This window comes from Limulus polyphemus, unplaced genomic scaffold (assembly GCF_000517525.1).
Source record: "Limulus polyphemus unplaced genomic scaffold, Limulus_polyphemus-2.1.2 Scaffold1484, whole genome shotgun sequence".
In the NCBI taxonomy this organism is placed as follows: domain Eukaryota; kingdom Metazoa; phylum Arthropoda; class Merostomata; order Xiphosura; family Limulidae; genus Limulus; species Limulus polyphemus.
This window is the reverse complement of record NW_013667094.1, coordinates 48211-64264: the sequence shown is the minus strand read 5'-3', so window position 1 is coordinate 64264 and position 16054 is coordinate 48211. Positions and strand designations below refer to the sequence as shown.

The following is a 16054-nucleotide window of genomic DNA, read 5'->3' as shown; positions in this document are numbered from 1 at the left end:
CATACCGCTGTGCCACTGGAGGGCATTATTATTTCAACATTTACTTTTGTGATCTGTCCTCTGACCCGTTTAACAATACTTTTAGTAACGCTTCACCATTCCATTATATTGTTGTACTTTTATACATTCTTTTCGGTTATGATAGTTTAAAATCAGTTTTGTAGCCTGTGATGCTCATACACCTTAGAAGGAAAAAAAAAGCGTAAGCCGAAACATCGGGTAGAACATAAACATTTACTTGAAGTTGTTTGTCGACTTTACTAAAAAAAAGAAGATGTTTTGTTTCGTGTTTCGGACAGATTTGTTCGCATCTTAATCAAGCCCGAACAAATGTGGCCGAAACATGTAACAACTTATCTCGAGCTTGATGAAGGCGCGAACAAATCTGTCCGAAACATATACAAAATATCTTTGTTTTTGCATTAATAAATAACTGGTTTAAGTTGTATTACCTTCATTAATGAAATACCAAAATCTAATGAGTAAACAAACGAGTCTTAGTTGTTTTCTCATAGGCTAAGTCAACAATATTAATGGTCCTATGAATTCCACTATTTTAAAAGTTATTTCAGGAGCCTCAAATAACTTCACTTCAAACGCAAGTTCGGGATTTTGTTCAAAAGTAAAATGTAAGCTTTGCATCAAATAAATGCAGATTTTATCTTGAATAGATCTGATCAAGTGATCACATGTAAGGAAAGAATGCAAGTCGGTATACGTTCTCTTCAATGTTTTTTTTTTTCCTTTTCAGTCGAAAAATGTTACCGAGTAACTTTGTTGTAGCAAACAATCCTGCAATGTAAGGCGTGTATAATTTAATACCAAAAGTATAATTGACAGTGTAAGGTATGTTTTGTTCCAAACACCATCTACGACGATAAACCTAACAAATCCAGTGTCGACTTATTCTATCCGACAATTAAACACCGTAGCACTATACTGACTAAACAAGTATACAAATGTACTACGTTTTATAGAGCAAAAAGAAGCAAATGCGTAAGCCTAAAAAATAAAACACTATGGTTCATGCTCTATTAAACAAGATGTGCAAGCTTTAACACAGCTTACAGATAATACAAGGTCAGTTTGTTTCGTGTTACACGAATAAGAAGCAGTTCAGATATAACTATAAAAAACATTATTTCCAGTTCAGTGCAGTTGTTACATCAATAAAAAAAACTTTCGATATGTAAACTACAACAACTACCATTAATTCTTTTTTACGATAAATGTTTCGTAATTTAAAAGTTGCTACAAACTTTTTATTTTTTAATCATTTCAAGTCTTTTTACTGTATGTGTTAGGATCATAAAATAAAATATATGAGATTTTCTTTGTTTCGGATATTCGCGCCAAGCTATATACAAGGGATATCTGCGCTAGCAGTCTCTAATTTTGAACTGATACACCAAATGGAAAGTAGCTAATCAAGAGCACCTACCTTCAGTTCTTGAGCTGCACTAATGTAATAGTGTGATTTAATCGTCGCTCTCAAAATGCACTGACGTCTCCAAAAGCGCAGAGCGCGATTTTACAGTAACGGGGCGCGAACCATGGATCACAGTTTTCGCAGTCCAGCACGCTAACCATCAGGAAAAATAAAACTGATAGACGTTATTATTAGATGTTATTTTCATATAAACTAGTATCTTGCAACATAATCCAATTTACATTTCAGCAATTAAAAAAAATATATATAAAGTGTAATCACACCAGTGACAATGAAGATACGCTATGCAGAAATATGTTAAAACATGTATACCATACCGTGAAACACTTTATTGTATTTTAATAACAGAAAACGGTGTAAAAAATATAATAAACATTTGCAATACTACTTTATTATTAGAGGTGAGTAAACTGTGGCTACCATTGTTTGAGGCTACAGGAAGTCTCTCCTCCAATCAGAAACGTGTTTTCACCAACCAATCATAACACGCTCTCCACACTCCACTAGAACAGTGACCGAAAGGCGGAAGACTATCGAAACGTCGTCCTCTACATTTGTAGGTTTCTACAACAGGCAGTTGTTGTCCATTTGAAACTTAGATTAATTTACTTTATTATTATTATTATAGCAGTGCTCGTACGAATATTAGAAGTTGTGTAAAGTAACGATAAATAACTGTAATATTATGCATTTAGTTAGCAACGAATTATATGATTAGCACTTTTTTCACGTATTTTATCAACACTCTCATATAGTGGCCACATAAACGTTCTACTTATTTTCTTTCACCAGAAAGTGATGAGAAGTACACCAACAAAATAATACATGTGAATACAAGTGTGAAAAATGATAGACCACAGACGAGATGAATCTCTCTCTAAATCTGAAACGATTCTTATACTAATGATTATTCGCAAAACCTTCCGATGAACCGCGAGTTTTTATTTGTTACAATTAACCAGTCGTTGATTGTTTTCTGAAAACATGTCTGCGGCTTCGTTTAATTAAATGTAACAAAACTTCCTCTACTGCCCTAGTAAACCATAGACACCCAGCCGAACAGCTGAAAATGTATTATTGACAAATGATATTGGCGATGAGAATCAGGGGAAAAGAATCTGTACTTTTAACCCCGACCTTCTCCCAAGGTTCCTGTTTTCTACCACAAATTCTGAAGATTTACATTTCAGACTAACTAGTTACTCCTAATGTGTTTCATGATTTGTTTGTTTGTAGTTAAACAAAAATCTACACAACGTGCTATCCGTGCAGTGTGCACCACGGGTATCGAAGCCCGGTTTTTAGCGATATAAGCTATTAGATTTACAACTGAACCACTTGAGTACTTTTCTTTCAAAGGTTACAAACACTAACTGTTTCGTAGAATATAAAGTACAGTATTTTTAACAAGTCAGCTATTTACGAAACGTCTATACTTGTTTTATACTTACTATTGCTTTTGTGTTTGTGAATGTACAGAGAAAGTCTATAAAGCTATCATTCTTCGTGAAAAGTAAGTAAACGAGTTATGCAACGCGAGCTAGCGTTAGAACTAATAAAGTACATGTTTTCGCTTTTATGATACAACCAAGAACAAGGTAGACAGGAACCCACAAAAGGTGCTTTTAAAAGAAAGTTGTTTCAGTGGCCGGAAAAGGAAAGTAAGAAAACAATAACTTGTCGTTCATCAATTTCATTTAAGGCTGGAACCCAACAACTGTAAGTTTACTAACTCAATAAATAGACCATATTGTCCGCTGTTTACCGATGAGAATCAGACACGAACATTGTTTGATGTTCGTCTGTATTAGAATCATCACTAAAGCATTTTGCTAGAACAATAAACAGGCACACCAGTGTTTGGGTAATGCTACAATAAAGGAAAGCATACCTTTCCTTTGAAGAACACAAATTTAAAGCTCAATCTACTACAGAATCATATGCCTATTATCAAATAATACAGTTAATTCAAAGTTGCATAAAAGCGTTTAATAGCTGATTTGACTAATAATAGAATTTCGACTAGCTTAATGTTACTCAAACCGTAAAATAGTTAGAAATAAGTGGAGCTAGTTTCTGATTGTTATTTATGTCGTAATCTATATAAATATAATAGTATTCTCTGTTGTATGTACACGTAACTACTTCGCTGGGTGTGGATGGATCTTCACCAAAATTGGTATGGAGGTTCATTAAATCCATGCGGGGGGTACATACAGATTTTCAGTTTTGCATTTTGCGGTTTTTTGGGCGTTTTTGTGTTTTTTACCACAACTTCGCTCTCTGTTGATGGATATTCACCAATTTTGGCATGAAGGTTTGTTGGGTCTATGCGGAGATACATGCAAATTTGCGGTTTCAAATTTTGCGTTTTGCAGTTTTTATGGGCGTTTTTGCATTTTTTACAAGTTCATATAATTGAAGCAACTTTTCGTGTCCTAGGATAACCTTTCATTAATCCTGAATCTACATAACTTCCGTCCAGGAGACGGGTACTTCAGCTAGTATGAAAATAAAAGTATTAAAAAGCGTAATTATTTGTGATTGATATCTTCATTTTAGACAAACAGTTTCGAAATAAACTGGTTGATGATAGAAAGAGAGACAAAGAGAGGGATATATAACTGATTGATAGGTAAATAATACGAGAATTAAAAGAGTACACGATGAAACATAAACAAATATAAGGGAATACCTTAACATATTCAAAGGTTAGTGTTATACAAATATATCATGTTATTATGTACGTAGGACGTACGAGATACATCCAGAATAAAATTATGATATGCCCAAATAGTGTTACAGACACGCATCAAGAACACTTATGATACACCTGGAACATTACGCTGATAAGCCCAAGATAGTATTAGAAATATGAGAATAAAAGGACGCTTGATCACGATGTGTTATTAGGCTCTCCGTTCACTCCCAATTTTCAGATCGATCCTATTGAATGAAGCGATCTTTTTGTCGGTATTAGTTTCTGTATCATTTGGAGCTCAGTAAGACCAGGTCATATACTGTCATATACGAGTGACAAAGGTCATATTACTGAATATATTTCTTACGACAAATCTCCGTATAAAGTGTGTGTGTGTGTGTGTGTGTGTGTGTGTGTGTGTGTTATATATATATATATATATACTATATACACACACACACATATATATATATATATACATACATACATACATATACACACACACACGTGTGTGTGTGTGTGTGTGTGTGTGTGTGTGCACGTACTGATGTGTGTATATTTAATCATTCTGTCGGTTGCAGGGTGTGGTACGTTACATGACAGTAATCATCTAGCATACCATAATAAGCGAGTCTTTGTTTTCAGTCCAAACGAACGTAATATAAAAAATGGCATTACAAAACCAAAAAAAGAAAATTCTTACTGCAGTGCATTTAAACTTCAATCTCTCTCTCTCAAACCCTGGGACATTCTATTGTGAATGTGCGTGTGCTCAGTACAAAAAAAGTAATATTAAAAACTTCAACCACAACAATACGCGAATTTAAGTAAAATTCTGCTAATAAACACTGAGCTTTTTTGATGAAAGAAAACACAACCTAGAAGTTAAACTTGAAATGAACATTTTACTTTAATTTTACAAAACAAAAGCATGCGAGCTGAAAACTCTCAACATTGTCTTTAGGAGCATAAATATGCTAGCCGGTATTAACTTGTACTTAAATATCACATTTCACGTCTATGCCATTATCTACAGTGCGTTCGTACGTGTGTATCGACTCCTACCACATTTACACACACTTTTCTCCAGGTGTCATGGAAACCTCCCTAACGATCAGTAACTTGCACCTCCATTATTCATATCCAGAGCTTGCAAGTGTATCTACTATTTGGATTCTCGTTTTCTTCTATAACTAAAGGTTAAAACAATTTACGAATAGGAGAAGAATATCAAGCCATTGCGTACAGGAGTAAGTCACTGCGACGTTACAATACAAAACCATTCGAACCATCAAGAACTTACGCCCTCGACGGCACGTTATAACATCCTGTACACAAAAATAATCATGAATATTTACCTCATTTTATTATTTAAAAGAAAAAATTATACGAACGTCAGACGGAGATAAGAAAACAAAGAAAGTCGCCTAAACCACTGTTGTTACGGATGGCACCAAAAACACTTTGCCGCATTCCTTACGAAGTGACTAACACGGATCTTCGTAATTAGAATTAAGAGTTTCAGAAGTTTTTTTCACATAAGTGGTACAATAAATTGGCATTTCTTGTTACATTTGATGTACTAACGGGGTATACGTGGGTAATCGGATCGCGAAGTTCACAGTCACTTAATGCTGCAGCTATACACTTTTGTCAAGAGACATAACAGAGTGAAAACAACAGTGTAGTAAGATTTCACGTGTGTGTGTGTGTGTGTGTGTGTGTGTGTGTGTAACAAGTGCGTGCGGAGTGAAAACGGTCGTACTTTAAACAAACAAAAAACCGGCAAGACTTACTAACAAAACGTTACAGCTTAAGTGTTTCTGAATGCTTATTTATTCGCACGAGATAAAACGTGAGAATGCACTCTCGACTGATAGGATAAAACCAGAAGTTTTAGTTATGGAACTAGACCGTCTTTGTTTGTTTGTAGTTAAGCGCAAAGCAGCACAATGGGTTAGCTGTACTGTACCCACCACAGGGATTGAACCTCAAATTTTAGCGTTATAAGCCATCAATCTTACCAATGAACCAACAAAGGCAAAATTAGTGATTTAAATAGTATTTTTTAGTTTTTATAGAATAGCCTATAGTATCAAATATATCAGAGGTCATAATAAATGCAGAAGTTTCACTAATTTCAAATTCAAACAAACTTTATGATTAAAAGTTCTGTATTAGTTTATCCCGTTTTTTTTTTTGTTCTTTTTAAAGTGATAAGTAAAACTGAGTTAATAAAGATAAATCGGTCCATTTAAATGTAAAATGCATCAGGGGCCCCAGCAGAAGTTACTCAGATTAACTACAATATTGATGGTATTGTTGTTAAAATGTTTTTACGCGACTCCTATGTTATTAGGGGGCTCTGTAACAGTCAGATATCATCAAGCAATTTGGTATGGAAAGTTTAGAAAAGTGTGGTCCATATGGACCCAGTCGCGTGGATCAAAATTCACGATATCATTATTTAATTGACAAACATTTTAAACACTGATAGAGTTGTGGAGAAACAGTAGCCTACAGCTTCAGTACATTGTACTGATAATCTAAGCCCAGTAACAAAGCAAGTTCAGAAGTAATGTTAGTACCATCAACCCACGCAATAAACAAACAAAAACACAGTTTAACTGTTAGGAAAAGTCTTAAAGTAAAAGTTCATTACCTAGCCTTGAAGAACATGATCATCCTCCACTCCTGACGTTATAGAAGCCCCCAATCCCACTTCTGACATTACAAAAGCCCTCAATCCCACTTCTGACATTACAAAAGCCCTCAATCCCACTTCTGACATTACAAAAGCCCTCAATCCCACTTCTGACATTACAAAAGCCCTCAATCCCACTTCTGACATTACAAAAGCCCTCAATCCCACTTCTGACATTATAAAAGCCCTCAATCCCACTTCTGACATTATAAAAGCCCTCAAAGTGTTTTTGCTTTTTTCCTAAGTGTGTTCTGCGGCAACTTTGTAGTTATTGTTCTAATGAAAATACAAGATAATACTTTCATGGGCATGATAATTGTTTAATGGCACAAAATCTAGACTAACATACCGAAACGCTACATGGTACTTAGCACGATTAAATTACTCCACACAATACTTCACAAAATGGCGTTTTACTTTTTGAACAATGGCATACAAAGGATTATCTAAATTTAAGCTAACTCTTGGGTTGTTACTGTTTGACCGAATAGTGTGATATAACAGTCACTCTTATAGTGCACTCTTGACTTCACGCTTTTCTGTGGCAATGGGATGAAAACCATGAATCCTCGTATTCATAACCCAGATACTCTAACCGCTAGTTTACTAAGCCCAGCCCACATTATATAAGCAATACATAAGAGCGGTTGAAAAGCTGACTTCTTATATTTGTAAGAGATTTTCGAATTTCGATATAACTTAAGCGCTTTTCACAATTACATCCATTAAAGATAAGAGAAACTAATAAATTAATAAACAATTAATAAACGCTACAATGCAATTTATGGCTCAGTAACTATGCAACAACTTGTTGAATATAACAAAAAAAATATTATTTTCTTAAGTGTTTAATGAGTATACCCCACAGTGGAAGATTTTGTTTCAGTACAAGTCGGGTTCAAGGCAAGTGACTTAAATATAAGTTTCAACGAAAAAGAAAACAAATAAACGTTCTTTTTAAACATAACAAAATTAAGCTGTTAACAGACGAATACAAATTCATGTTTCTTTTATTCACAGACTAGGCAAAACTAAATTTTGTGTCGGTTACAAAGAAGAAATGCTTTGCAGAAAACAAAATGGTACTACCTCGCATCATATGTGATGAAAACGTTCATTGTTATTACAGTAAAAACTATGTTCCATCTGAAACTTTTACGTCAAACATAGGAAGTTAAAATTTCTCTAGAATAAGTCTTTCATTAAGTATTTTGTGTTTGATTAATTTTTTACAAGTAGTTCAAGTCCACTATTCAAAATTATATCCAGATAACTGCCGAGAATATATATACATGTTTACAAGCTTAAGGATGACTACCATGTCTGCAGGTGCTTTAATTAACAAGTCATCGTCAACCTGATCAGTATAATTATGAATAACAAGCATTCTAAAACAAAAAAAGAAAAACGTATCCACTTTACAACAGCTCGAGCCCGTTTCAAAGAATATTCAAATTGACATTTTCCTCGTGGCGAGATTTTGAATATTTCCACAAACAATATCAGCACACATTACAAAGTACTTTCTCGTTCACGTCTACCATATATAGACAAATGTAATGCGATTTTCACTTGACGATAGACATAAAACAAGTTTTTAATAAAATATATTTATGCAATTAATTACCTTCAAAACATCTATATTGTCCCTCCAACAAACAAGAGGGCGACAAGTTTTCAGACAGCTGAATTTATTTTCCTATATATAATGGAAGATTTCAGATATCGGTATGCATCGTCTTTCACATAACAGCAGTTTTCAAGTACATATATATATCTTCTTCCATCTAACAGCAACTTTCAGATATATTTTCTTCCACGTAACGGCAGCTTCCAGATAACTATCTTTATTTTCTTCTACAGGAGAGCAACATAAAAGAAATATGGAAATTTCATCCCCTAATTTCAAATATTTAGTTTGAAAACAGTGGTGGTGAATTACGAGATGAGCTGGCTTAATATCTTCAGATTAAGGATTAATTGTATACTAAAAACCATGTTGTCATTTCTAAGAAGTTTTTTTAACTCTACAGTTAAACCGCCTTATGTTTTCTTGTTTGTTTGCTTTAGCAGTGAGGTGGACGTCCTCCCAATGATTCTTGTTGTCCACGTTGCGTGTATTCATTTAATATGTACTTCATCTATATCCATTGCTTCTTTAGTAAACATAAAAAATGGTGTACTTCTGACATGTGGTGTTCACAAACAAATATGTCGTTGTTGTTTTAGTTATTTTTTAAGTAAGGGTAATGGCATGAATTTCTATCCAATTACGAATAAATATTGTTAGTGGAAATAATCAATGGTTATTTAACAAGCCTTTGAAAGAAATAGAATATAAATATTAAATATCGGTACTATTACAAAATACCGTATTTCCAGAAATATAACGGGTCTAACATATAGTTAACAGAGAAAATGAGTAATTTGTCTTAGCTGAGCCAAAACAAAAAATATATTCGCATTATACAGAGCCCCAGTAAGTAAGGTAATCTTATGAAATATTAACAAGTGTTTAAAATTGAAGTGTAGGTTTTTAAAAACTACACATGTATCAAAACTGATTACACAAAACATTATAACAATTCTCCTTAATTGAGGCTACGTCCGAAAATTAAAATTGTTTTAGATAAAAAAAAATACTTTACTAAACTAAAAGATTTATTGAAAACGAAAATTTGAATTTTGCACACATTCAATGACACTGCACAATTTTATTAGTGGTTTCAACACTGACATTTTATGAAAATACCAACACTTAGCTCCAAGACAAGTAATTCTGGATGAAAGCCTGTGAATATTAGGGTTTGGTTATATTAAACAAACATAATCCCTTATTCCTCTTTACTTCAAGAGGGAAGAGAGATTACACCGAAAGATGAGACACGCACACACCATGTATATAAAACCTGAGAAGCAAAGTTAGCCCCTGTAAATTTGTCTTCGCCGTAGCAAAGACCTACCGTGCTAAAATGCCGCAGTTTTGATCAATTTCCGAATTGCTCTTTATTGAGATTGATATTTCTCCGTTTGTGCCAAATGGACATGATAAAAAAGTTATACTTAAAGAAAAATGTGTGCAAATCCTTCCGCCCGGTATAAGATTTATCATGCTGGTTGTAACTGTTCCTTATGATTTTGCGTGTGTCGAAATGGAAACAGAGCACAGAGATCTTGTTAGAAACAGATGTACTGTCACGACATATGTAACTTAAAATACATTTCTAATCTACCTTAGTTGTCCAGGTGTAAATATTGAATGTAATCCTCCCCGATAACAAAAAAAACTTCTAAAAATTCCAGATTTCCATTGCAATAACTGAAATCATTACACTACAGGATATTAAACCCAACATGGCATCAAAACCTAAGTAATGGTTTATAACTCAATATTTTGAGCAAATGTGTGTTTGTGCACACACACACACACACACACATATATATATATATGCACAAACACACATTTGCTCAACAATATTTGCAGCTTTCCGCAGTTTTTTCTCTTTTTTTTCTAAAAAGAAAACCTAGCAAGTCTTGTGCTTTGGTGATCTCCGCGAGTTGGCAGTTAATAGGTAAAATTTAAATCATACGAGTCTAATTAATACTATATTAGTAGTCACGTGACAATCAACTTCACGCTCAAGTGCAACACAAATATCGCCCACCAGTGACTTGGTGGTAACGGTGAAATTTTATAACGCTAAAACCGGGTTTCTATACCCATGGTGGGCACAGCACAGACAGCCCATTGTACTTAATACAAACAAACAAAAATACCTTGACTCTATTTCGATTCGTTTTCTCTAGCATCTAGATCATAACTGTAGTTGGTTGTATGTAAACGCTAAGTGTATTTTTAGATAGTATCGTGTATTTTCTTTTTAAATTCTTATATACCTATATACATCTTTTGCCTAAAGGTGACGTGAATATAGTAAAAAAAGAAACACTACTAGTGTCAAATACGACCTTCGTCAAAACTTATTAAAAGCATTGATATCGACAGAGAAGCCCACAAAGAAACTGAGTTAAACCCTAACAAGTAAAATAACCAAAGCTTTTGCTAAACATCTAAAGTTGATCGACACTGAATGTCTATATTTGTACTTTCCATTTACAGAAAAGCTACTTTAGATATCTTCCGCCGTCAAGGATTTTGAACTACTGGCCAGATGAAGGTAGCCAGCCATTCAGTAGTTCCTGTCATCTACGTGCTCAGATCTCAGAGTGCGGGGAATATTTTGTGGATCGGCAGCTCCGAAATCCAGAGCTCTACCACAGGGCTAACCCGTGAAAACAGAGCTCTACCACAGGGCTAACCCGTGAAAACAGAGCTCTACCACAGGGCTAACCCGTGAAAACATGGATCTACCACAGGGCTAACCCGTGAAAACATGGATCTACCACAGGGCTAACCCGTGAAAACATGGATCTACCACAGGGCTAACCCGTGAAAACATGGATCTACCACAGGGCTAACCCGTGAAAACAGAGCTCTACCACAGGGCTAACCCGTGAAAACAGAGCTCTACCACAGGGCTAACCCGTGAAAACAGAGCTCTACCACAGGGCTAACCCGTGAAAACCACCATTTAAAAGGAAGCTAATGTTTAAAATCACGTAGCCGGGATTATCAGTAATATTGTAATTGGTGTTGAGCCTCAAAAGCTTACGGAAATTTATGTAGTAAATATGTCAATTCAAGAATGTTACTACAGCTAGAAGCTATTAGTAAACGTTAAGAAGAACTTGAACCCTGAATGTGTACAGTCGAGTATCTATCTACACCAAGTATACGTACTGGTTGAAGCTATTACTAGAATCCCGAAACAAGCGAAACTGTTAAAAGCCAGTGAGGAAACGTGACTCGTAGAATCATAGAATACAAGTAGTGGAGTTATTCGCTTCAAATTTTGTTCTTTTAGATTTATCGTTGACTCCGATTTCTTTTCGTTACTTAAAACTGGCCAAGAAATCAAGTAAAGTTTATTTATACAAACGAGTTTTCATTACTGCTCTGACGCAAATGGCTCGTTAAAAGATACTAATAACTCGGTCATACTTTGTCGTTAAAATGTGATTCAATTATTTTTTATTGTTTACCTTAATTTGACTTATGACTGTTTTTCCCTATTAATAATGTTAGTGAATACACCTCATCAGTTTTTTATCATAATAAGTAAACATTATTATTATTATTATCTGTACATAAATACCTAAGAGTATATAAGTATATAAGCATGCATATAAGTAACTTTGCAGTATACTTAGTACAGTACACGCAATATAAATGTGTATTAACTCAGTTTGTATAACCTGCCTAACTTGGAAATCATTTCATTCTATGCCCAAAATATGCTATAAACTTTTGCGTAAAAGATTGTATACACATTTTTGTGTTATTTTAGCCAGTGTTGTTACAATGTACTAATTATTTATTCAAATATCCATATTTTAATTTCTAAACAGAATCATACATCGATCGCTAGTGTTTTTCCATTACATTATAATGCTTAACCATTAATTTCAGCACGGCCTGTGGAAGTTTTTCAAGTCTATCGTTCAGTAGGGTGTGCCTGTACGAACTGGGATGCCAGAAGTATGACTTTCACATCACAATAAGCTAACATGTCCCCCTTTTTTTTTTTTTATTGAATACCCAAATAGGTGTGGTTGTCAGTAGTCGGATAACATAAGCGTAATCTACGCATCAATATACGTCAGCATGTCAAGATTCGTAAACGTTTAATGTTTTTATAACCGCATTTGCTACTGTAAAATATTCTGCTATGAAAAAAGATAAAAACAAACAGAGTAAAAAAACAAGTGGGCACTTGTTGAGATCTACAACTTCAAAACTGGTACATGACGTGAACACAGAACACTGAAGTCTGGTATACTGGCCTAATGGATATGCAATTTTGTGTTAATATTTGTCACATTTTACAGAAGTATAATGTATACAAGTCCAGCTGATATGTTGTTTCGTGTTAGAACAAAATAACACTGAAGTTTGATATACTGGCCTGATGGATTTGCAATTTTGTGTTAATATTTGTCACATTTTATAGAAGTATAATGTATATAAGTCCAGCTGATATTTTGTTTCGTGTTAGAAGTACCTACCACGTTTTACAGAAGTCCGATATATTGGCTCAATGAACATATGCCGTTTCGTGTTAGAAATACCTACCACGTTTTACAGAAGTCCGATATATTGGCTCAATGAACATATGCCGTTTCGTGTTAGAAGTACCTACCACGTTTTACAGAAGTCCGATATATTGGCTCTATGAACATATGCCGTTTCTTGTTCGAAGTATTGGCTACACCTTACAAAAGTCTGAAATACTGGCTCAACGAACGAACGAACTAGTTGACATATTTTACAGGAAGCTGGATAGAGATACTACTTCTGAAACACTTAACTCTCTTTCTACAAAACATATTCTGTGATATTAGGCGAGGCACTGCTGGACATTGGTAGTTCATCGTAATAACAGCTTAAACCCAATAACGTGAATATACACATTATTAAAAAACAACAACATACAATTCATCCGACCTAGACCATAAAGTAATGTAACCATACTTATGTATTTTTCATTATTAATGAATGTGATGAGCCAAGAAAATTCTCATCTTTGACATATTTAGTTGAATCAAGTCTACGTTCCTTAAAAAAAAAAGTAACGTAAACTTAGAATCGATAAACATGTGACTAACGTTACTACTTCACTTACATCGCATAGCCCCATTGACCAGTTTAGATGATACATTGTATAAATCATATCTGTTAACCAACCAAGACTGCTGTATCGAAATAGCTCTTTCACACCACCTGTATTGTCACATTATCATTGTTATGGATGAAGAAGTCTCTGGATCAACTGTTTTCATTGTTATGGATGAAGAAGTCTCTGGATCAACTATTCTCATTGTTATGGATGAAGTCTCTGGATCAACTATTCTCATTGTTATGGATGAAGAACCAGAGACTTCTTCATCCATAACAATGAAAATAGTTGATCCAGAGACTTCTTCATCCATAACAATGAGAATAGTTGATCCAGAGACATCAACTATTCTCATTGTTATGGATGAAGAAGTCTCTGAATCAAATATTTTCATTGTTATGGATGAAGAAGTCTCTAAATCAAATATTTTCATTGTTATGGATGAAGAAGTCTCTAATCATCTAGGAAAAATAAATCTACTATGTTTGTTAAGTAAAAACAAAAAAAGACTTCCAAATCTGCATATTCAAAAGTTTACTCAGAGAAGTTTCTGGCTAGACTGAACTACGTGAAAGAAGGGAGGGTGCCAAAAAAAAGGTTGTTAATGCCATATGCCATACACGCAAACAAGTAATTTACCACTTTAATGCCTTATGCTTATAAGCTTGATTGATATAATCACATGAAAAACAGGGATGTTTTTTTGTTTATAAGGTGCTGTCAGTTCATTCGAAATTTGTTTATGTACCACCGCTCCGTAATTTTTCTGATTATTTCAAAGCATTAAAGCATTCGCCACTATTTTTTTTCTTTTTCACGTATCGCTGATGTTTTGAAACGACACTGAGCCATTTTACTCGTTGCGTTATCACTAAATCCTTTCGTTTCTATACTCAGCCAAAAGTTTATCCAATTAGCAGTAACCTATACACCTTTTACACGCAGTTGCTAACAGTGATTTCTTTGTGGAATCTGTCGTTCTCGTTAAAGCGGTTACAACTCTTCTCTCACTTCAAATGTCAAGAACGCTACTAAAAATCAATATATTGAAGACTAAAATCCTTTCACCGGTGATGGTCTGTCATTTTGCTACTCTTAAAAGGAACAGTTTCACAGTTCGAACAGATAGTCTTGTCTTCGATAAGGGTCATCAAGGTCTCCATTATAGATTTGTAAAACCAATTTTTGAAACAACAAAACTCAGCTTGCTCTGCAAATATCGCAAGATAAGATCTTGTTTGCTAAAAAAAAAATTTCCAAGCAGACTAAACATTCTGCTATCTATCCTTTCCTACCTACTTTATTGGATGTAAGGCGATTAGAACAGCTGCTCTTCCTATTAATTTGTCATTACAATAGTGATTTTCTAATCTTCAGTGAGAAAGACCAATATACCTGATCGATAGGTTAAGAAAGAACACATTGACCTATATGTTTTACTGACCACTACTATTCATAAAAGTATTATCTCTTATGACGTTTGTCTGTTTGATGTCATGACTAGAATATATATCTAGATAATTTTTATGTTACACTACGCATACTTACTACTATGTTACCCCATATTTACCTGACGCTACTTGCCCTTTGCTCTTTGATCTTTTTTATGCTTATATTACAAGTAAATGTTGTGCACAGTGAATCTTGACATGCATCGCCTTTATGTAAAAAAAAAGAAATAAACACGTTTAATTGATCCCTTAAAACAGAAGCCATCTACAAGAAAGTATTATAGAAATATATTTGACATGTTAAGAAGGGATAATTAACCCTCATTTCCTGTAAAAATCCCTGGCTAGCAAACGGTCACAATGTAGAATAATACTAAGAGTTTGATTTGTCGGTGTTAATCTGATTCGCTTATTAACTGAATAATATGTACTAAATTATTTATTTTTGTAATATCCATAATTAATATACGAGATATTTATGTATGATCAAAATAGGTTCAAGCGATTATGCTAAAGCATGTAGATACATTCCTGATGATTCTACTTATTGACGGATAATGTTAATAAATACACGATTATTTCTGGTCTGATATTCAAAATGCCATTAAATGGATTACCAAGAAAAAAAAAAGAAGAAAAACATCCATAGTGAAATGGGCGTTTTTATTTTATTTAAGAGACTTGTAGAGCTTTATACGATTTTCATTTCACACAATTTTCCTCTGTCTCTCGAAAACACCTCAACAAATGCCAATTTCCTTTTACACAATCACAAATATTAATTTCTAAAAACACTATAAAAAATTACACTTTAGGGCATCAAAGAGAAAAGGCTTAGAAGTACTTTATGGAACGTTTTGCAACACTTTGCATGTATAACATTCTCTGGGAGCATGTTTGACCTAAATACACATTATTCTATACACCTGGAAAAAAGTTAAGCACCCCCAAATATTTTTCAGGATTGCTTATTGAAAATGAGGTTTAATTTTCATGATGTTGAGCAATGTT

The 16054-nt window shown here is 34.1% G+C and overlaps 1 protein-coding gene across 6 annotated transcripts in view; it reads right to left on the bottom strand.

Moving 5' to 3' along the window:
- The window catches only part of LOC106463792 (potassium voltage-gated channel subfamily H member 6-like), a 218516-nt gene that overhangs the window by 195027 nt on the left and 7435 nt on the right, over positions 1 to 16054 (bottom strand). The gene's annotated exons all lie outside the window — the stretch shown is intronic.